This window comes from Thamnophis sirtalis, unplaced genomic scaffold (assembly GCF_051295495.1).
Source record: "Thamnophis sirtalis isolate CommonGarterSnake01/CBP01778 unplaced genomic scaffold, rThaSir2_p1.2 scaffold_1, whole genome shotgun sequence".
Taxonomy (NCBI): domain Eukaryota; kingdom Metazoa; phylum Chordata; class Lepidosauria; order Squamata; family Natricidae; genus Thamnophis; species Thamnophis sirtalis.
In genome coordinates, this window is record NW_028261381.1 from 138,882,296 (window position 1) to 138,906,126 (window position 23,831).

The 23,831-nt window shown below is 42.7% G+C and overlaps 1 pseudogene; it reads right to left on the reverse strand.

The window, feature by feature from the left end:
• Nucleotides 1-571: 571 nt before the first annotated feature.
• Nucleotides 572-5,116, reverse strand: LOC148049755 (uncharacterized; annotated as a pseudogene).
• Between the last annotated feature and the right edge of the window lie 18,715 nt (nucleotides 5,117-23,831).

Sequence of the window (23,831 nt, forward strand, 5' to 3'; positions counted from 1 at the left end):
AGCAATGAGGGGGGGGGGGAAATCTGGCAAGTACAGTGTGACTTTATACTGAAAGTGTGACTTTACGTACCAATCAGGTTTTGGCTCTTCCTCAAGGCAATGAAAAATATATGAAAGTGAGCAAGAACATTTACTGTATGTTTACTGATTTGGAGAAAGCATGTGCTAAAGTTAATAGAGTATGGAATATTTGCATAAATATGGGTGGTTGGTTGCTAAATCAAGTAAGATGGATATAAGATGAAAATAGCAAAGGCACAAGAGTAAATTCACTGCTTAGTAAATGATTTAATCCTGTGGGGTGAATTCCTTTTGGTTGTTTAATGCATTTATAGATAAATGTGTAAGAAATGCTGGTGTAGACATTAGAAATGTGCTTGGTTGCAGACATAAAGATATGTGTGCTTTGTATGCACATGTTGTCTGTTATTGACTGAAAACCTGGATGATTTGTAGAGAATATTAGAATGTGTGATGCAGAGAGGATTTGAAAATTATTGTATAAAAGGTTATTGGGATTCCCAGGGAAAAAAAGGTGAATAAGAGTAAGTTATACATAAATAATGAAAAATTAGAGTAAGTAGATGAACTTGTGTTCTTTGGCAGAATGGTTACTAAAAATAGAAAGGAGATAGAGAAATTTAAAGATATATATAATGCTGGTAGAAAAGGAGTGGGGCAGTGAATGGTCTGTTGTAATGGAATTGTAATTGTTAAAATACACAAAAATGGCTCTGTAGAACATTGTGCTCTTGCTCCCTTTATTATTTGGAAGTGAGAGTTGGGTAAAAATTCAAAAAGCAGTGGAAATAGGGTACTGAAGAGTCTCTGTGACAAAACAAGAAAAAGATGGGCAAAGAATGAATGGATGCTGAATGGGGTTCCACCACAAATCCGTGAAGCCCTTATCTGCGGAGACATAAGCGCGAAGACTAATTCGCGCCGTTCGAAGCGCTAAGGAAAAACGCGACCCTACTGTGATGACATAATCGTGGAGGGCAAATCTGCGCATTCCCAAGCACTCAGCATCCCAAACCTAACCCTAAACCTAACCCTAAACCTAACCCTAAACCTAACCCTAAACCTAACCCTAAACCTAACCCTAAACCTAACCCTAAATGTAACCCTAACCCTAACCCTAACCCTAACCCTAACCCTAACCCTAAACCTAAACCTAACCCTAAAACAAACCCCTAAACCTAATCCTAACCCTTACCTTAATTTAAATCCGCTTTCTGCCGCCGCGCTGTTTTAAAGCGCCCTTCTGTCGCCACGCTGTTGTCACGGCAGTGATGACGCACGGTGATGACGTCGCGGCTTTAGCGATGCGATTTTATCACCGCTATTTTGACGAGCGCGGTTTTGTCGTGCCACGGCTGAATGGATGTGGATTGAGTAGAGAAGTAAGTGATAGATGTGAAGGAAGTGCATTGAGGTGACCTGAAAATACAAATAGAATTAATGTAGAATGAACTGAAAAACAAGTATAAGATGAATGAATAAATCAAGAAAAATGGGAGAACAGAGTAAGTTATGATTGGATGGGATTCATGAGATCGTCAATGACAGAGATAATAAGTTTGAGGGCTCCTTGGTTGCTTTCTTGCCGATGTTTTATTACTCAAACTAGGTAACATCATTGGTGCTAGCAGGGAATGTGATTTGCTCTGAGCAAAGAACAGAGCACCAAAGGTCTCTCATTTGGACCTTGGACTACAAATATTCTCTATTGATAAGTTTAAAAGACAAATACACTGGAGGTTACTGCAGAAATAATAAAGAAAGTTTTAAACGGTTGCATCATGCTTTTAAAGTTTCTGCAATAGTATGTGAGAAAGAACTTGAGAGAAAGGAGAAAGAATTGCTGCCTAGGAAACTGTTCAATAAGAGAGATCATAGCCAGCAGCTACATAATGGGCAGAGAACGAGGCTCAGAAGGGATCCTTAGCTTCTCAGACTATAAAGAAGATAGCACTAGATTTGTATTTTTAGACTTGCAAGGTTTTGCCAATGTAACATTATGTTACATACAAATGCTACATTTGGAACATTTAACATCTACATTTAATGGATGCGGTGGTTCAGTGGCTAAGACAAGGCTAAGTTCAGCAGTTCGAATCCCTAGTGCTGCATAACAGAGTGAGCTCCTGTTACTTGTCCCAGCTTCTGCCAATCTCGCAGTTCAAAAGCATGTAAAAATGCAAGTAAAAAAATAGGAACCACCTTTGGTGGGAAGGTAACAGCATTCTGTGTGCCTTCGAGGTTTGAGGTTTATTGGATTCATATGCTGCCCTTCTCCCAAGGAGGGCGGCGTACAACATAAAAGAAAACACATATTACAAAAATTAAAAGGGACATTAAATAAAGTATCCAAAAAACCCCAACTGATATTTACAATAAAAATTTAAAAATTAAATTAAAATTAACAACCAAATTAATCCTATATTTTATTCTATTCCGGCCAGGCTGGCTTGCTGGAAAAGCCAACATTTTAGGGCGCGTTGGAAGGACCGGCGGTTGTAGATTATGTGAAGCTCTGGGGGCAGCTCATTCCAGAGGGAAGGCACTCCCATAGAGAAGGCTTGGGGTCGCTAGCCGACACTGTCTGGCCGACGGCATCCTGAGGAGGCAAACTCTGTGGGGTCGCACTGGATGGTGGGAGGCTACTGATGGCAGTAGGTGGTCTTGCAAGTACCCTGGGCCTAAGCCATGGAGTGCTTTAAAGGTCATAATTAATACCTTGAATCGCACTCGGAAGACAACCGGCAACCAGTGCAGGCTGCCTAATAGAGGTGTAACATGAGAGCACCTACGTACCCCCATGATAACCCATGCGGATGCATTCTGGACCAGCTGAAGCCTCCGGGTGCTCTTCAACGGCAGCCCCATGTAGAGAGTGTTGCAGTAGTCCAGGCAAGAAAGGACGAGGGCATGAGTGACTGTGCACAGAGCATCCCGATCCATAAAGGGGCGCAACTGATGTATCAGGCAAACCTGGTAAAAGGCCCCCCCTGGTCATGGCCATCAGGTGTTCTTCTAAACTAAGCCACATATTCAGGAGGACTCCCAGATTGCGGGCCCTCTCTGAGGGGGGGGGGTAAATTTTGTCCCCCATCATCAAAGATGGAACAAGATGCACAAATTAGTATGACAGAAACCACAGCCACTCAGTCTTGGAGGGATTGAGCTTGAGCCTGTTCCTTCCAATCCAGATCTGCACAGCCTCCGGGCATTGGGACATCACATCAAGGGCATCGTTTGGGTGGTTTGGAGTAGAGATGAAAAGTTGGATATCATCAGCATATTGATGATACCGTACCCCAAAACCACGGATGATCTTGCCCAGCGGTTTCATATATATGTTGAACAAGAGGGGTGAGAGAACCGATCCCTGGGGCACCCCTCAGGATCGATCCCTGTTCTCCAGTCAATACAAACTGCGACCAATCTGACACATGGGAGGAGAACCACCACAAAACAGTGTTCCCCATTCCCAACCCCCTGAGTTGTCGCAGTAGGATACCATGGTCGATGGTATCGAAAGCTGCCAAAAGTTTTAATAGGACCAGGACAGAGGAGCAGCCCCTGTCCTGGGCCTGCCAGAGATCATCAACCAACGCAACCAATGCCGTCTCCGTGCTGTTCCTGGGCCTGAAATCCGACTGAAACGGATCCAGGTAGGCAGCTTCATCCAGGTACTGAGGAAGCTGATGTGCTACCACACTCTTGACAAGCTACAAAGCAAAGATTGGAGACTGGGCAATAGTTGGCTAAAGAAGCTAGGTCCAGGGAAGGCTTCTTAAGGAGGGGCCTCACCACCGCCTCCTTCAAGGTGGTGGGAAAGAACCCCTCTCTCAATGAAGCGTTGGTAATCACCTGCAGCCAGACTCGTGTCACCTCCTGGGAAGCCAAAACTAACCAAGAGGGACACAGGTCCAGTACACAAGTGGCAGCACTGAGTCTCCCCATAATCCTGTCCATGCCCTCAGGGGTCACAGGGTCAAACTCATCCCAGATAGTCTCCACAAGATTCATCCCCGTCGACTCGCCCAAATTTACCCAGGTCAGAGTCCAAGCCTGTCCGAATCTGAGCGATTTTATCCTGCAGATACTGAACAAATTCTTCAGCCCTACCCTGCAAGGGGTCTTTCCCAGTTCCTTGGTTAAGTAAGGAGCAGGTCCCCCTAAACAGGGCGGCTGGCAGTTATCTGCGGACGCGATAAGTGCGGAAAAATGTTGCCTCTTTGCCGCTTTTATCGCCACTAAGTAGGATTTAATATGAATTTTTACTAGTGTTTGATCGGATTCGGACCGGCTGGCCCTCCAACCACTCTCTAGGCGTCTTTTCCAATGTTTCATCTCCCGGAGCTCCTCGGTAAACCAGGGAGCTACCCAGGATTGACACCGGGTCAGAGGCCGCAAAGGCGCAATGCAATCCAAGGCCCCAGTGGCCGCCATATCCTAGGCTTCCACTAGGGCTTTGGTTGAGCTGTGAGCAAGGGATTCAGGAAAAGTCCCAAGCTCCATCAGGAACCTTTCAGGGTCCATCAGGTGCCTGGGGTGGAACCATCTAGTCGGTTCCGCATACCTGCAGTGAGGGGTAGCAGTATGGAAGTCGATCCTGATGAGGAAATGATCAGACCATGACAAGGGTTGGATAGAAATATCCCCTAAATATAGATCATTCATCCACTGCCCAGAGACAAAAATCAGGTTGAGCGTGTGTCCCCTGTTATGGGTGGGGTCTTGAATTAACTGAGTTAGGTCCAAAGCCATCATGGAAGCCATGAACTCCCGAGCTGACTTGGATGTCTCGCCAATGGAAGACAGATTGAAATCCCCCAGGATGATAAGTCTGGGGAAATCAACCGCTAATCCGGCTAATACATTTAGCAGCTCCGGCAGGACCAATGCAACTTAGCAGGGAGATAGGTACGTAACAGAAAGGCCCACCTGAACTCCAAGGCCCCATTTCACAAAAAGGGACTCACATCCGCCTACCTGAAGCACAGTGACCCCCTGAGGTCCGAGACTTTCCCTAATAACCACCACCACTACCCCCCCCACCCCTGCTCTGGGCTCCTGGCTGGTGAAACGCCCGGAAGCCTGGTGGCATAATTCACTAAGGGCCCAACCAGGTCTCCGTAATGCACGCCAGGTCTGCTCTATCCTCTTGTATTAGGTCATAAATGCAGGGGTGCGAGAAGGGTGATGAGGTTCAGAATGTGTGATCGCTCTTAAACAGTGAACCCGCATCCCCCAAACATAATTTGGCCCTCGGCCCCCACCATATCTGCCTCTCCCACAAACAGTAGAGATGGTAACCCCCCCCCATGGAATTGCTTAATGTCTCCCCCGGAATCCCAACCCTTCCCAGCACTCCCGACCCACGCTCATTAGTTAGCTCTGGCCTGTGCCCTGGCATTTAGTCATGCCAGCCACATGACCACGGAGACGTCTTCAGACAGCGCTGGCTCTTCGGCTTTGAAATGGAGATGAGCACTGCTCCCTAGAGTCAGGAACGGCTAGCACATATGTGCAAGGGGAACCTTTATTTTTACCTTTAGAACAAAGTAGAATTAGCTCATATGATTATGTTCCCAGGTCTGTCTACTTGGGAAGGCTGACAGTTTCATAGTACAACTTGATACATTGCAATAGAGCAGAAACAAAATTGGAAGACGTCTGGCTTCCAAAAGCCCTGACACTGGTTTCCAGAAGTCTCTAAAAGTTATTACCAACTTCACATTTCTAATACAAAGAGAAGGAGGGCTCAAGAATAATAATATCAGATGTTTAACTATATTAACACTGAACATTTAACTAGAATAAAATCTACAGTCATTATAGCAGTAGACTTATATACCGCTTCATAGGCCTTTCAGGCCTCTCTAAGCGGTTTACAGAGAGTCAGCATATTGCCCCCAACAATCTGGGTCCTCATTTTACCCACCTCGGAAGGATGGAAGGCTGAGTCAACCCTGAGCCGGTGAGATTTGAACCGCTGACCTGCTGATCTAGCAGTAGCCTGCAGTGCTGCATTTAACCACTGAGCCACCTTGGCTTAATTTTTGGCCTGCAGGCCTCGGTTCGGAAAAAAGTTTCTCAGTATTTTTTTTAAAAAAAAACAAAACCTCTTCTGAAAGATAATACTATAGAAGAGTTAGAGAATGTATCAACCAGGAGACAAGAACAAATTCTCAATTCTTTTAACACAGAAGCAAATAGAGGTTTTTTCATTCTCCCCATACAAATGATAGGTGTAACATTCTGGACTGGGAGTCCACGGAAATGTTAAGCTCTGCTATCTTCTGTGTAAATTGCTTAATTCCGACGGAACCTTCCTAACTCAATTTGATTAGAAAACATGAACACAACTGCATGTCACGTATTCAAATGGACTGTTCATAATACTATCCAGTAAGCAAGGCTAAAACATATGAAGAACGGTTGCAGGAATTGGGTATATCTAGTTTAATGAAAAGAAGGATGAGGGATGACATGATAGCAGTGTCCCAATATCTCAGGGACTGCCACAAAGAACAGGGAGTCAAACTATTCTCCAAAGGACCTGAGGGTGGGACAAGAAGCAATGGATGGAAACTAATCAAGGAGAACAGCAACCTAAAACTAAGGAGAAATTTCCTGACAGTTAGAACAATTAATCAGTGGAACAACTTGCCTCCAGAAGTTGTAAAGGCTCCAACACTGGAAGTTTTTAAGAAGATGTTGGATAACCATTTGACTGAAGTGGTGTAGGGTTTCCTGTCTAAGCAGGATATTGGACCAGAAGACCTCCAAGGTCCCTTTCAACTCTGTTATTCTATTCTATTCTATTCTATTCCATTCCATTCCAATTCAATATTATTTAATATTGAAGAAATGTACAAATAACTCTTTCACCAGTGATGACTATAATAAAGGCAATAATTTTTATCTGGTAAAAAGAAAGGCTAGAGTGATTTCTTTCCTTAGATAAACCCAGAGCAATTCATGGTTTTCCCTGCTCTTCCAAACAGACCCAGATTCATTGGAAACAACATTGAAGCCTGTGACTGCTTTACAGAGCACAAATATTCAGTGAGAGTTGGAACTATTGGTTTTATTTTTTGTGAACAAATGCCATGCTGCCAAGCCCAATTATTTTCAGAAAACATCTTTTCTACAACTGAAGAGGCAGAACAGTGGGGTTTGGCCTGCTTAGGGAAGTAGAGGTTGGCTTTCAAAGCCTATAAAATTGTCATGGCTCCTATTACATGCTGCTGAGCCAAGGTCCCAGCGCATAAGAGATAAAAGATGTTTCAGACGTTTTCTTAACCTGTACTTAGCAGCTGCAGCAATTCTAAAACTCAGGATACAAGATGGCAACTGGTTGCTTCCACTCCAGAGACTGAGTGAAAGAGGAGCTGTCAGTTCTACAAAGATTAAAAGCCACAGCTGAAAATTCCACAGTGTAATGATACATCATAGCATATATTCTCTTCAGTCCTTAAATCTGTATGGGGTGGGAGGGGGCAATTGGGAATCTATAGAGCCTCTGAAGAGTTTTGCCAACAGAACAGATAAAAGAAGCCAGTTTTGACTATAGGATGTTGCCGAAGTGAGGTAATGAAGTTTCCAGGAAAGCTTGAACACAAGTACATGAAACAATTTGGCTGTAGCACTGGTATGCATCAGGGTGGCAGATCCTGCAGTTAAATACCTGAGCTGATTCCACCGAAAAGCATCTGTACTCTTCAATCCAGACTAATTTGTTCAAATAACAAGCCATCACACAGGGACAAGTAAATAAATCCCCAAGGCAAAACAATATAACATTTGAAGATTTGGCTTTCCCCCATGTTTTAAAATAGATGGGGAAAGCATTATTAGAAAGCAGGTAGGAACTATTTACCACATGGTTTATGACAGTGGTGGGATCCATTTTTTTTCACTACTGGTTCTGTGGGCATAGCTTGGTGGGCATGGCAGGGGAAGGATACTGTAAAATCTCCATTTCCTCCCAAGGCAGAGAATAGATAGGGGAAGGGCCAGTCAGAGGTGGTATTTACCGGTTCTCTGAATTATTCAAAATTTCTGCTACCGGTTCTCCAGAAATGGTCAGAACTTTCTGAATACCACCTCTGGTTTATGGGTAGGAAGGTCAATTTTTTCTCAGTGTACTTGGTGAAGATTATCCAAAGTTGCTATTGATCTTATTGTATAAAAATGATCTATGTTTTCCTTAGCTGGACAATCAGCGAGCTTGAGGAAAGCAAGATTTCTCCCCTAGCAAGTTCATCCCAATCCGAACTTTCTTCTCCAGCATTGGGTTTGCAATAACTTTTGGCCTGTCATGTAAGATGTATGAAGAAGTGTCATCACTGCAGGATAAGTGGGAGGAGCTAGAAAAGTAACATATTTTGAATGATCCATAATTTGTAGCTGATTTGGAATCAGTTACTTTAGTGCTGTTTTTTTCAGAATTGATTGATTGTTCAATAAATATCTGCAAGGAGAAATTCACATACTATGGGCTGGTGATATGAGCAGATGATGAGTTGAAAAAACGATTATGCTTGGCAATGCTGATGGAAGAAGTCTTCATTGGATTCCAAAGGTGCTTTTTCAAGAGGCAACTGGAATTTATAGTTTTTCTTTGAAGATGTTTCACTTCTCATCCAAGAAGCTTCTTCAGCTCAGGACAACCATGACCTGGATGACTGAGAAACTTCATAGATATTCTTCATAGGATTGAAGAGATTACTGAAACGTCCTTGGGAAAAGTACCGGAACTTTTAAAAAACTAGTTAAGATGACTAGAGAGCAATTGTCTTCAGAATCACTTGGAGTTGAACCAGACTATGACATCTAACTTAATAAATTATGTATCTACAGTTGTCATACCATTCAGCACACTATTACCTGGCTTGCTAATCAAAATGACAGGGGATATTATGTTAAATGTTTTTCTACAATCAAGATATTTCACATCTGTAACATTCCCACAAAGTTATCCAATGAAACAAAGGAGGTAAGTTTACACTGCTAGAATTTGTTCTTCAAACTTTGGAAATTGCCATATTGAGGGATCTCTAACTCAGAGAGCACCAAGAACCCCTTACTTCAACCCTGAGTTACAAATATTCTCCTTTATTGGAATCACCATATTGTTTTTAAGATGCTTAAACACTTGTTATAGAATCTGCAAGACAGAGTTGTCAGATAACATGGTATAGTGCCTCAGAATGTTTCTCCCCATTTTTAAAAATAGGAGCAACATCTGCTCTCTTTCACTTATCTGGCACTTTACATGTTATCCAGGATTTCTCAAGACAATACATACAATTTTGACATAATTATTAGCATGTCAATCCTAGGAGGCTATTCCTCTATCCATTCAAATAAATAAATGCTCCCTGACTATATTTTTTAGCACTCTTAAGCTTTAATCTTACCTCTTCATCTTACTATGCATAATATCTGGTGGACATATATCCTCTTGCTGTTTGACTAATATTTGCGCAGAATAATAGTCCATGAAACCTATAACTGACCATTACCATTTCTTTAAATTTTATCTTAAAATTAGCAAATTTGACTCCTTATCTATGTTTCTATGTTAGCAGACTTGTGCAGTGCAGCACATCCATTTTTATTTACCCATTTGATAATTCTAATTTGTTTCTGCAAAATAATAAATTTGAAGAATAGGTTGGACAACTATGACTATGGGATTTCAAGGGCAAAGGTGAACTTTACCCGGGTCTTCCCTATCTTAGATAACTCATTTAGCATCCACTCAAAGTTATTACAGTGCTGACCAAAGAGACGTACAGTTCAGTGGTGGGTTCTGGATCCTCTTGCAACCGGTACGGTTGCAATGGGGTCCTGCGTCCTCCACATGAATGTGTGCGGTGCATGCACACGCACGCCCAGCGCGTGCATGGGCCTTACCTTCCAGCGACACCACCGCAAGCCTCCGCGATGCTCCAGCTGCTTGGCGGAGCGTTGTGCAGGCACTCTATGCACCACACGCATGCATGGAAGTGTCAAAGGCTTTAAAGGATAAGTAAGGAGCAAGGGCAGGTGGGTGGGCCCTCCGGAGCACCATACCAGAATGGTACCTAGTGCTCTGGACAGGCTCCAGTACGCCCTTTCTGGGGCGTACTGCCTGCAACCCACCACTGGTACAGTTGGTCTTCAAAACTGAGGTTGTTGAAGTGTCCCATGGTCACATGGTGACCTTCAGGTCTGACTTGTCACAAGGAAAATTTAAAGGAAGCTTGCACATCTCCAATGACAATCACGTGACCTCTTGCCTAATGATTGTATGTGATTCACCAAATGATGGCAACTGGAACTGCCAGAACTGCTGTCATAACTCAGCGTGGTCACATGATGTTGCACTTTATGACCTCATCACTTGGCAATAGAGCTCCTGGTTCAATTACCATCATTAAGTGAGTATTACCTATACATCCTTGTCTACATTTATGTTTATACATGAGCATCTAATTACCTAGATCCATATTTTGCCTAAATACACAATTTTAATAATTTCATAAATTTCATAAATATATTTTATGGGTCTAAAATCTATGGAATAGATTAGATCCATAATTTTTCCAGAATTTATAAACAGTGTTTAGTTGTTAGATTCTCCCTCCTTTCCTCCAAGAGCCAAATGGAGCTACAATAGGAGAGCCATTAATTCTAGCCTCTTTGAGGTTGGTTGAGCTGAGTGTCACTGAATCAGTCAAATTCATCCAGTAAGCTTCCATGGCTGAAGTTGGACTTGAACTTGAACTTGGATCTCTCTAGTCTTACTCCAACATCTTAATCACTACTTCATACTAGCACCCATTGAAGGCGTTCTGATCAGAGTCTATTATCTGCTTCTTTACAAATAAAAACAACTATGAAACTTTTTTTAAAATTCTGCTTTGAATACCTAAGTATCTTTTAAATAACACATATGTTTCAGGGTGGTATCACTTTCATGAAAATACTATAACATGAGAATTAATAACCCTAACCCTAACCCTAACCCTGGTAACCTTCTTCTTAGTCAGTGATGCAAAAACTTTGTACAATGTTTGAAACTAAATGCTGCATTGCAAAAAAGCCAGACGTGAAAATCTGTTTATCTGAATGAATTTAAGAGCAGAATAGGCATTTAAAAAGGTAAAGGTTCATGTCACACATATGTGCTAGTCATTCCTGACTCTAGGGGGCAGTGCTCATCTCAGTTTCAAAGCCGAAGAGCCAGCGCTGTCCAAAGACATCTCCGTGATCATGTGGCCAGCATAACTAAACAATGAAGGCACATGGAATGCTGTTACCTTCCCACTAAAGGTGGTCCCTATTTTTCTACTTGCATTTTACATGCTTTTGAACTGCTGGGTTGGCAGAAGCTGGGACAAGTAACGGGAGCTCACTCTGTTACAAACCACTAGGGATTCGAACCGTTGAACTGCTGACCTTCTGATCGACAAGTTCAGTGACTTAGCCATTGCATGCCTTGTGAGAATAAGGATTACTTCTTGGCTATTAGGGGATACCAACTTCTCTTAACTAGAGAAAACAAAATTGAGATTCCACTCCGGTATGAGGAGCACCAGCAATGTCAAGAAACTGAGAAACAGCGGCGGCAGAACTAATTCTGTGGCTTCAAAGTTGATTTATGAAGACAGTCAAATGATCTCTTCAGCTAGATTTAACAAAATAATGACTGAAAAGGTGAGGTTGTCTTTCCTGTTCCCTTACTGACCTACAAAGAAAAGGATAATGAATGCTGTGCCAAAATTGGGGAAAGGATCTTCAGTGAGGGATTGGTGGAGATGGGAGGCTACTGGAACCCTCTGAAGGACAGAGGGTCAACCTTCCTTTCTGATCACGGATTATCTTTGCCTCCCATCTTCTCCAGTGCAGAGTTTTTATTATCTTGTTCTGATCCCTGCAGTTCATTAGCTGCTTGCCTGAATGAATCCCTGCAAAAATAATAAAGAAATGAATGAATGCTCCTACAGCCTGTGTGCCATCACTTTGCAAATTGTTCTCTCTCTCCACAATCATCCAGTGGTGAAATCGAATTTTTTTCCTTACTGGTTCTATGGGTGTGGCTTGGTAGGGTCATGTGACTGAGTGGGCATGGCTATGTAGTCATGTGAAGGGTGTGTGTGTGTGTGTCAAAATACAGAAACTCAATTTAACAATGTCCTGCTAGAGCAGGGGGTTGGACTAGATGACATCCAGGTCCCTTCCAGCCCTGGATTGCTGTGCTCTTTCAAGGTATCCTTTGAAGCTGTGTCTAGTGCCAGGCTTGTGGTCCTAGCTCCCTCTCCTTTTTTCCTCCCTCCCTCCCTCCCTCCCTCCCTCCTTCCCTTCCTTCCTTTCACAGCACCCCACCCCGTTTTTGGCCTAGCAGGCCTCAGGGAAGCCTCCTGGGAGAAAAAAACAAACCCCAAATGCTAAAAAAAAAGTTGCTACAATCGCGCAGCACAACTGATTGTAGGAACTTTTTTTTACTTTGTTAAACATTTTTTTTACTACTGGTTTGGGCGAACCAGCCCAAATCGGTAGGATTTCACCCCTGCAAATCATCCCTTCCTCTACTCAACCTTAAATATTGCAACATTTTCAGCACAGATGTGGGAGGATCAGAGACCAAGATCTTGGAGAGCAAGAAATTCCACTGTATTCGAGGGGCGTTTGATCAAGGCCATATTGGCAGTGAAGTGCTTTTTCCTTCTGTGCAGCACAGAAGGGCTAAACCCATGTTTAAAAACAGATTTAATACTCTCTCAAAACAATCTTCAACCCACGCATATCTGTGTTAGACACGAGATGAAGGCAATGCCTTAAGGATATTTAAAAGGCATATAGCTGCCCATCGTGTACCATTACTTTGGATGCTTTACAAACGATAATAAAAATGGTAAAAAATACCCATTAAAAATTTAAAAATCCAGTGTCTTCCAAAACAACACACCTCCACACGTCAACAAGCAACTTTGTTGGCTCCAGCCACACTCTACCCCAATGCTTGTAGGAAAAGGCAAACCTTCAAAGGTTTCTGCAATGTTAGGAGGATAGGTTCTGCTGAATCTTAGGGGAAAGGTTGTTCCAAAGGGCACAGGTTCCTATAGAGCAGTGATGGTGAACCTTTTTCTTACGGCGTGGCAAAATTGCATATGCAACTTCTGTTTAGTCCATTGGGGCCATTTGTCGCCGTCCCCAGCCTCTGGAGGCTTTCCTGAAGCTTTGGGAGGGCGAAAATGGCTTCCCCCGCCACTCCGGAAGGGTGAAAAATCAGCTGGCCAGTACGCGCACGGGCGCCAGAGCTGACGGCTGGCGTGCCAACAAATATGGCTCCGCGTGCGACTTGTGGCACACGTGCCATAGGTTCACCATCATGGCTATAGAGAGAGTACATTACCTAAGTCCCACTAGATATTTTTAAGTGAAGGCACCTGGACTACACCCACCCTGTCTAACCTAATGGAATGGGCTAATATTCTTCGAGGTGGGGGAGGCAATCTTGCAAATAACGTGACCTTTGTCATTCAGAGCTTTAAAGATAATGATTTAATGATAACCAGCACCTTCATGTGCATGTTGAAAGAAAATGGGACCAGTGCAGCTCAGAGAGCAGTAAAGAGGGCCAACATTGGGGCACCCAAAATTGTGCATGTTGCTGCATGCTGGACCCGTGGCACGACATAACCGCGAACGTCAAAAGCGCGGCGCTAAAACCGCGATGTCAAAAGCGCGCCGACAACAGCGCGCCAACAGAAGCACGATTTAAGTTAAGGTAAGGTTTAGGGTTAGGTTTATGGTTAGGTTTAGGGTTAGGTTTAGGGTTAGGTTTAGGGTTAGGTTTAGGGTTAGGTTTAGGGTTAGGTTTAGGGTTATGTTACAGCGCGCTTCTGTCGGCGCGCTGTTGTCGGCACACTTCAGCGCTCATTCGTCTCCGCGGTTTTGATGGCGCGGTTTTGTCACTGCGCTTTAGTCACACACGCTTTTGTCATACGCGCATTTGTGGTGGAACCTGCTGGACCAGCTGAAATTTCAAGATGGTCTTCAAGGTAGCCCCATCAAGAGCATGTTGCAGTAATCCAGTCAGGAGGTGACTTTTCTTGTATATGTTATATAAAAATATTTACTGAGGCATGTTAGGGAACTATCATGTTTCTCCCAAAATAAGACAGGGTCTTATTTTCTTTTGACCGCCCCTGAAATAAACACTTGGCCTTATTTTTGGGGAGGTCTTATTCTTTTTGAGGTGCAGGAGGCGGCAAGTGGGGTCATCTCATGGCTGCTGTTCTGTTGAAATATTTTCAGGGAGGGCTTATTATCCGGGGAGGTCTTATTTTCAGGGAAACAGGGTATGAGTTCAGGTTATTGCAAGTAGTCTGCACAAATTATTAATACTCTCCTGATTGTAGGTTTCCTATTGTTGATATGTGCCTTTACAAGAATCTGTGCTGCAACTTTGCAAATGCAGGTAAAATAGCAGGCCTTTCTGTCATCATCTTAATATGTCCATATTTTCTTTGGAGCAATAATTAAAATAACATATTCACCAGCTGGTTTTTTTCCCCTAGATTTAATCTGTTCCAGTTCTCATTTGCATATTAAAAGTACTAATTAGCCCCTCAGTGTGTCTGAGCACGAATAGTGCAATAACTGGTCATGTAGTCACTAGAGACTGTCTTTTCTTGCCTCCCCACCCCCACCCCTGAAACTCCCCCTCCTCCTTCTCCCTGAGCTTTTGGGAAGAGACCACCACTACATTGCCTCCGTCTCTGGATGAGAGTAGCGGCTGTATGTGAAGGGAATGGGACTCTGCTTTGCAGCATTGAGGGACCATGAAACCCGGCTGCTTCACTCTTGTCTTTCTTCTTCTTCCCTTTGATGTGTTCTGTTTGATCTGTTGGCGTTCACGACATACACGAGCATTTCCCATTGATTCACATCATTATGGGGACTCATTTGGGCAGGTAGCTAATGAACTGCGGGGATCAGAACAGGGAGATAGCGAAGAAGACAAAGATGATTTGTGGTTAAGAAGAGAAGAGTAGGCATACTCTTTATCTTTAGGAGGACTTCTGCTTCTTCTCTGTCAAATATAGGACAATTCGGTATTTCCCTTTCTCTTGCTGTTTTTGCGAGAGAGAGAGAGGGGGGAAAGGGGGAGGTGAGAGAAGGAGAGGGAGAGAAGGAGAGAGAGAGAGAGGGAGAGGGAGAGAGAGAAAGAGAGATTGTCAGGCCTCCACAAAAGAGGTTTCTACGACATATGTCTGAATGAGTCAAGATGGCAGCTGTGGCAATGTGATCAAAGTGCCACCCATATTTAATGGTGTTTTAAAAAAATTGCATGTGTGACACATACCCAAAATGGACAGAGCTTTGATCACACCATTGCGGCTATCATCTTTCTTTCTTTTTTTAAACCACACTCCTGTTCTACAAAGAAAGCAAGGTGTTCCAGTGATGGCTATGGATCCTTGTGTTGCCCGTACAATTGCAGGAAACCCTCTTTTGTTTCAAACATCACCCTAGATTTTGATGCATGTAACTATTGTTATTTTGCTCCTCCTTTTCTAGTTCTGACTCCTAGTCCCTGACTTAGTCTGGAGGTCCTTTACCCAGTAGGGAGAGAATCACTGGTGGGATTCAATTTTTTTTACTACCGGTTCTGTGGGTGTGGCTTGGTGGGGGTGGCATGGATTGGTGGGGGTGGCATGGATTGGTGGGGGTGGCATGGATTGGAGGGGGTGGCATGGATTGGTGGGGGTGACAAGGATTGGTGGGCATGACAAGGGAAGGAATCTCCATTCCCACCCCACTCCAGGCGAAGGATACTGTAAAATCTCCATTTCCTCCAGATCAGCTGGGACTCAGGAGGCAGAGAATAGATGGAGGCAGGGCCAGTCAGAGGTAGTATTTACCAGTTCTCTGAACTACTCAAATTTTCCGCTACTGGTTCTCCAGAACTGGTCAGAACCTGCTGAATACCACATCTGGAGAGAAAGCTGGGGAAGAAATGAGGCTTCTGAGCCAGAATGAAGAAGGAAAGAGTACAACAAGCAGAAGCATTATCCTCCATTATTATACCAGTCTTCCATCCAAGCTTTGGATTGGTCAGCATGGGTTAATTTCCCCCCTAGATTTAGCACTTTTCAAGAATAGCACTAGACTCATGTTCATAAATGGTTCAACTGCTAGAACACAGCTGCAGAATATCTTCTGGGATTTTGAAAAGCGACTGACCTGTCCATTCCAAAAGGCCATCTATATCTCTCCAACCCTCACCACATCCTACATCCAGAAAAAGCAATTTGGTTGTTTTTCCCACTGGCAAGTAACTATTAGCAGGCAGGAAGGAAGCCAGTGAATCCCTTCAATTGTAGTATTTTATTTGTTTTGCGTTATAACAGTATGGATTGCCCACTTCATTAGTAAAGCAGAATATGGATTAACAGTAAGGAGAGGGCAATTGATGCAGGCTTCTTTTTCTGCCAATTCAAAGACTGATAATTTTATTTCACTTCAGTTTTCTAACTGTGCTCACTGTTAGAGTGGGTTTTGATGTTGCGATATATAAAGCAACTCCCTCTTGAGGATTCATAGACCAAGGGAAACGTCACCTGGGGCTTTAGCATTACTTCAGCATGGTGCCAGGGATATTGTCTGGATCAGCTTCCAGCTAAGCTGTGGAATAATGTGAAGTTTTCTATTTGAGATGTTAGAGCTCCATGTAATTTGGAGGTGTAATTTGCATTGGTGGGAATTTCTGTCTTTTGGCTCTTTTCTATGCCTACTTCTGTACCTACTTTCAGGAGCATTTTAGGAGCTTGCAACCAGTAGCCTGTACCAAGCTGAGGGAAAGATGATATTTACTATGGTTTATAGACCCTTCTGGCAGTGATTACTTACATATCACTCAGTGTGTGTGAGTAGGAAAGGGCCGGTTCAGTCATTTCCTGATGTTCTAAATGAGTGTTTTTCAAATTTGGCAACTTGTTGACAGGTAGACATCAACTCCTAAGAATTCTCCAGCTTGTGTGTTAGCTGGACAATTCTGGGAGTTGACACCTAAATAGTAAAAGTTGAAAAAGTTTGGCAAAAGTTTGAAAAAGACCACTCGAAATGGTCATCTGGAAGCCACACTACAGTATTTGAAGTGGACTGTGATGAGAAAAAAACCGTGACCCGTCAAAAGCGCGGACGGCAAAAGCGCGATCGACAAAATCGCGCCTTTGACGTCATCACAGCGCGACGAAAAAGATCGAAAAATTCAAATAAAAATTAATAAAAATTAAATTAAAGCAAGCCGATTCACATAAAGGTAAGGGTTAGGGTTAGGGTTAGGGTTAGGGTTAGGTTAAGGGTTAGGGTTAGCTTTAGAGCGTTAGGGTTAGGATAAGGGTTAGCGTTAGGTTTTTCGTTACTTTAACGGTTAGGGTTAGGGTTAGGGTTAGGGTTAGGGTTAGGTTAAGAGTTAGGGTTAGGTTTAGGGTTAGGTTTGGGGGGGTTAGGGGAAGGTTTTAGCTTTATTTTTACACTTTTTCGATCTTTTTCGTTGCGCTGTGATGACGTCACAGCGCGCTTTTGTCGAGCGCGATTTTGTCCTACGCGCTTTTGTGGTGGAACCAAAAAAACAACAGGGGATTTTCAGATTGTTTCCTAGGGTTTGTGGAGGAAAAACAGTTGTGGTGTGGAAGTGCCATGAATCAAACCTGGGATCAGAGGTGGGTTTCACGTACGTTTATCACCGGTTTGCCACGCATGTGCCCGCTCGCTTCATGAGCATGTGTGCCTTCCACCCATGTGCACGGCCTTCAGCGCATGCACTTTGCTCATATGTGCAGCTTGCATGAATGCATGCGGCTTAGAAAATGTGGCTAAATACAATGCCATAGAGTCGGGGCAGGGGTGGGGGCTGGCCACCCACCGGTCGCCCCTACCAGTTCGGCCGAACTGGTCCGTACCAGCTGAATATCACCTCTGCCTCGGATGTCAAGTAGGGAATCCATTGATTGAGATGAGCATCACAGCCTATTTCCCTTGGTAATGAAGTTCAGAGAGGAGCAAAGGAAAGAACCCTGCCTTGTTTTTATTGTTCTCAAATGACTGAAAAGAGAACAACATATCGAGGGATGTTATACCTATGCATTATATACAGCCTATATATAAAAATGAAACATTCATCCTATCCTTTCAACTTCTTTCCTTGAAGATGAAAATGGAATTTCAGTGTGGGATAAAGAGGCAAACAGACAGAGTAGCAGGGAAAGGGTGGGGGAAGAGCATATGTGCCTCTGAAAGAAGAGTGCCACTCGGGAAGAGAAAAATACACCTGAATAACAATAAAAGCTTCACTTTGGAAGATAAATCCATTTATATAAAGGAAACAGAATGCCGTACATAGAGAGGTTGGTTTCCTGTTCTGTTTGCCAAACCCAAGTTGGCAAGACTTCCAGAAAGAAAAATGTTCCAGAAAACAGGGCATATGTATGCTCCACAGGCCCTTCACATAATTCAAATCAGTGTTGCTTTCCAACCTGCCTGAAGGAATTTAGAGCAACTTTTCTCTGTGTCAGATGCCGAGGCTGTCCTGTAGCCTCCAGAGATGTTAAACATCACACACACACACACACACACACACACACACACACAGAGAGAGAGAGAGAGAGAGAGAGAGAGAGAGAGAGAGAGAGAGAGAGAGAGAGAGAAGTAGAGGGGGGAGACTGACATATATAGTTCCTACATATCCGTTTTAGTTTCTCTTAGTAGAAGAATCCTGAACTTTTGGAGGACTGAGAGAATAACACACCTGGATGTGTGTCAGTAAACTGCACATATCATAAGAGTGATCTGACAGAGGAGATGCTTTATTAGGACTCTGCCACAGACTACCAAATCAGCTAGGACAAGGATTTCATTTTTTAAAGCAGATAACTGTAGCCTCAGTATATCATGAAGTGGTTATGGTGAGAGATTTGAACAACTGCTACATTTTCTGGAATCTAGTATTCTTCCAAAAATAAGATGTTGGAAAAATTATTGACTTTTGTTGAGGATAATTTCCTCTTTCAAAATATGGAAGTGGGTACTACAGAATCTGCTATCTTGGGTCTGATCATTGAAGGAAGGAGATGCTTGAAGATTTTAAAGTGGTAAGAACATTTGAGTTCAAGTAATTACAGTTTGTTAGAATTATGGATTTTAAGAGGTTAGTAAAAAAAAATACAGTCATGTACAAATTGTGGGACCTGATTGTAATAAACAAAGGAAAATTGTAAGACATTACCATGTGAAGAACACCATATATTGATATTATATAATACTACATATTATATTGGTATTGTAGCCAACTGGTGTTCCTTGAAAAGAATTAAGAACAGCACTCTCAAATGATATTAGTGAAGGCGTAAACCAGGAAATATCTAAAGCTGATGTGATTTGAACAGGCAGTTCACAAGAGAGTTGAGATTAAAGAAGATGCTTATTGAACATGGTAGGAAGGACTTATGACCAAATATGTCTACAAATTTTAACCCCAAAATGAAGAAATGAGGTCAGGAAGACAGAGGTAGAAAATAAACTAAAGTCAGCAAGAGAGGCAAAATCCATCAAGAAGGATCCCTTCAAATATGATAATAGGAAGGAGGAAATAGAAGGCTTCAACTGAAACATAGATGATGCCAATCACCTGGAATTCTTTGCAGCCTTAGAAAGGAGTATTTAAAACAACTGGACTTTCTACAGAGGTCCAAGAAAACATCAGGTTAACTATCATACCACAGGCCAGAAGAACAAAATTAACTCACAAGAGAGGACCGGGTAGCCCTCAGAAAAACTAAAAAAGGACCAAACTATCATCATTCTATCGGGAGATTACAATATATAGAAAAAGTGAAAGTAGAAGACAAAGAAACTTACATCCCAGTGAGCACCAACACAATACAGAAATTAGACAATTAGATCAAGAGAACTTTCAGTTCTGAGAAAGTTCTCCGAACTTTCATCAAGAAAGGCCAAATTACCAAAGAGAAAACATGGCAGATGAGAAGCATCTTCCCATGCTTCTATATACACCCCAAAATACATAAGCCAGACCATACCCCTTCACCTAATTGTATTATTACCAGGGACCACTACCTAAAACATCACAAAAGAATTAATAACAAAGTTTGAACACCTGACAAGGGGAAGCAAACACTCCATCAACTCCCAACTACAGTGCCTTCAAACAATCAGAAATATGAGTACAGATGAGAATGAAAACATGGTCTCATTTGAGGTCACAGCCCTTTTCAAAGACCCAGAATTAGCCAAAGAATCTATGACTTGCTCCACAGCATACCTGACCTAGCAAGTTAGCAAATCAATAGACATATATACGTAAACAATATCTGCACAGTGTGCAAAAAAAAAAAGACAATCAATGAACCAAAAATGGAACAAAAAGACAAAAACACATTCCCTTCAGTAATCTATACCCAGGTGAATATATATTAACTCCAAGATTAATATCAGATTAAAAATCAAGAAGTAAGCAATACTCCAATCAAGGAGCTGCCAAACAAGCCAAAGTAAATATACCAGCCAAAGAACCACCAACATTGATAGGGCAGCGCAGTAGACTAATAAGCAGGGGTGGGTTTCAAGCGGTTCGCGGCGGTCCCCGCGAACCGGTTGGTCGGCGAACCCGGAAGTAAGTAACTTCCGGGAATGCCGAAGGATCCACCCACCCGCCCGCGTTTCTTACCCGGTTTTGACGAGTTCTGAGCTTCCACGCATGCGGAGAACGCATACAGCGCCTGCGCGATCCTCCAGGAGCAGCTGGAGCATCGCACAGGCGCTAGTACGCATGCGTGCACTGCGCGCGTGCACGAGGACGCCGCCGGCCCCGTTCCAACCGGTTCGGTTGGAACGGGGCGAGAAACCCACCCCTGCTAATAAGTGACAGAAAACCCCACTCCTCACTAGCATTAATGTTTCCTAGTTTGGCTAATGAAACATCTGCAAAACAACTAAACTCAGAGAGCGCCCAAAAGCCCTCATTTTAACCCTGAGCTACAAATATTCTCCTTTATTTGATGGTGATGCAGCCAGTTCAAGAATAAGATGTTGGCAGCCATTCTGTTCCTTTCATATCATTTCCTGTCCTGTTACTGAAACTTGGTTTATGCATCTAAGCTTTCTTTCTCTGACGTTTCTATTTCTTGTCCCTTTTCATGAATGTTTTTCTGGATATTATGGGTATAGCTTCTTTTACTGCAGCTCTTTTGGAAATTAAAGGTTTTACGTTGTTGGAACGTAAATGTCCTTCTGGGTTCAGTTCTAAGTGGGGGAAAAGATCCTGGAAACATGGAGGCTGCTTGGAAAGATGATTTTAATGGTAGACAGGACCACATGGTTTGAGGTCCTGGGGAAAAAGGTGATCACATGCTTCAAGATGTTGAGTGAAGAAGAAAAAGAAAAAGAAGAGGCTTGCTGAGAGTTCATGAGTTTTTTATACCCTCTGTTTGGCCCCATCTCTATTTCCTCTTCCTGTGTAAGAAATGTATTCTTATTGGTTGTCAGACTCCCATGGGGCCATGCAGACAACTCTATAGGCTGTGTTTTGAGTCCAAGTTTGGTTGAGCATTGCTTCTTCCAAAGCGCCCTGTGGTGAGATGGGTACAGGGCTAATGCTATCATGTGTTAATCTCATCACCCTGGAGCTGAAGGTGGGAGATCTTTGTTATGTAGAATAGACTGGCTCAGGCATTTTAATGGCCCATTGACAAAGATGGGGGCTATTAAGAGTGAGTCTGTTTCCTGCCTAAAAACACATTTCTCTATTTCTTATCCAGGGAAATATAATATTCCACCTTTTCAATATTTCCTAGGATATTTCATTCTTCTCGGAGAGGAGTAAGTGCTGACTTCCTACATCATCATGCGACTAAATTTTTACATTTGATTTAAAAGTTTTCATTTTGCATTCTGGATCATCTGAAATTTTGTGGAGGCCTAAAACATTTGGTTTCTTTGAGGCCTCAAAAATGGTGGACACTCTGCAGTATTCCTTTTGCCCAAAGTATTTCCCTTAGGTTACTATATGTGAGCTGCAAAAATCTGGTTGACCACTAGATGGCAAAGGAAATATAGAATCTTCTCTTTTCTGCCACCTAGTGATTATTCAAAGCTTTACAACCCAGGTGAGGTAGTCCTATTTTCCATAATCTTCTCTCATAGCTTTCTTAATAAGAAAAGCAGAAATGATATTTTTTATGAAAATACTTTCTCAAGCTTTAAGTGACTTTATTTATTTATAAAATGCATATAGCTGCCTACCTCACATGTACGGTATACACAATTTAAACAAAACCATTTTAAAAGGCATTAAAAAGATAAGAAAGTTTGGAGTATTCCTAAAGGTAAAGTTGAAGCAAAATATTGTGATGGAATATGACATCACTGGTCATGATGCAGGCAAAGTTGTACAACTACTATTAATAGATTAATGGTCTCACTATTCCATTCCACTGCACAGCCCAATGAGAATAGAATAGAACAGAACAGAATAGAATAACAGAGTTGGAAGGGACCTTGGAGGTCTTCTATTCCAACCCTGGGCTCAGGCAGGAAACCCTACCCTTTCAGACAAATGGTTGTCCAATCTTTTTTTAAAATCTTCCAGTGTTGAAGAATTCACAATTTCTGGAGGTTTGTTGTTTCACTGATTAATTGTTCTAACTGTCAGGAAATTTCTTCTTAGTTCTAGATTGCTTCTCTCCTTGATTAGTTTCCATCCATTGCTTCTTATCCTGTTCATGTTTATGTTGTATATATGATTTGAGAAAATGGCTTCAAAGTTAGATTAGCCTCAAGCTTAGATCAGTTACTTGTCCTTGTAAAAACTCTCACGTTTTATTAAAACAGACATATATGGTTGTTCAGACTGAGAATGCTACTGAGAAATGAGCAAAAGCCACAAAAATAGATTCAACAGTTTGGAATCATTTCTGTTGCACACACATCAGTGGTGGGATACAACCGGTACGTCCCGTTATGGGCGTACCGGTGCCTGCTAGGAGCACGTGGTACCGTTCCAGTATGGTGCTCCGGAGGCCCCACCCACCTGCCCACTCGCCCGCCTGCTCTCTTTATCTCTATTTGAGCCAACCGGGGCATTTGAGCACACACATGGGGTGTACAGTGCCTGCGTGACGCTCCACCAAGCAGCTGAAGCATTGCGGGTGGTGGGTACGCATGCGCCCACTGCGTGCGTGCCTGTGTTGACCCCAGGCCCCGTTGCAGCATACCAGTTGCAATGGGAGCCGGAGCCCACCACTGACACATATCTAGATAGAGCAAGGTGAAGAGGACAACCTTTAAAACTGAAACATCAGTCCCTATATTACTGAGCATCTATTACCTTGGAACTTGAAAACTAACCCCTGAGTGATGACTGGCAGACAGCTTAATTCTTTGATGATGATCTCTCTTGATGCCCTGTTTCAGATCTTGCTAGCTTGTGCATTTCTTCTTCTACTCCACCTTTGTTTCTCTCTCTCTGCCTTTTTTTAAAATATAATTTTTATTGAGAATATTTTACAGCTACAGATACATAAGGAAAGAATTAAGAAAAAAATTGAAAAGAAAGATATAAAGTGAAAAACTGTGAAAAATTGAGAAAGGAGAAGAAAGAAGGGGGGAAAATCAAATGACGCATCTTCTGATTTTCTTTATAATGGTGATAAATATAGTTATTACCATTTCCACTTTCCCCAATTATACCACATGGTTTCTTTCTTCCAAGAAGCAACCTCTTTCATTCTGTAGTTTCC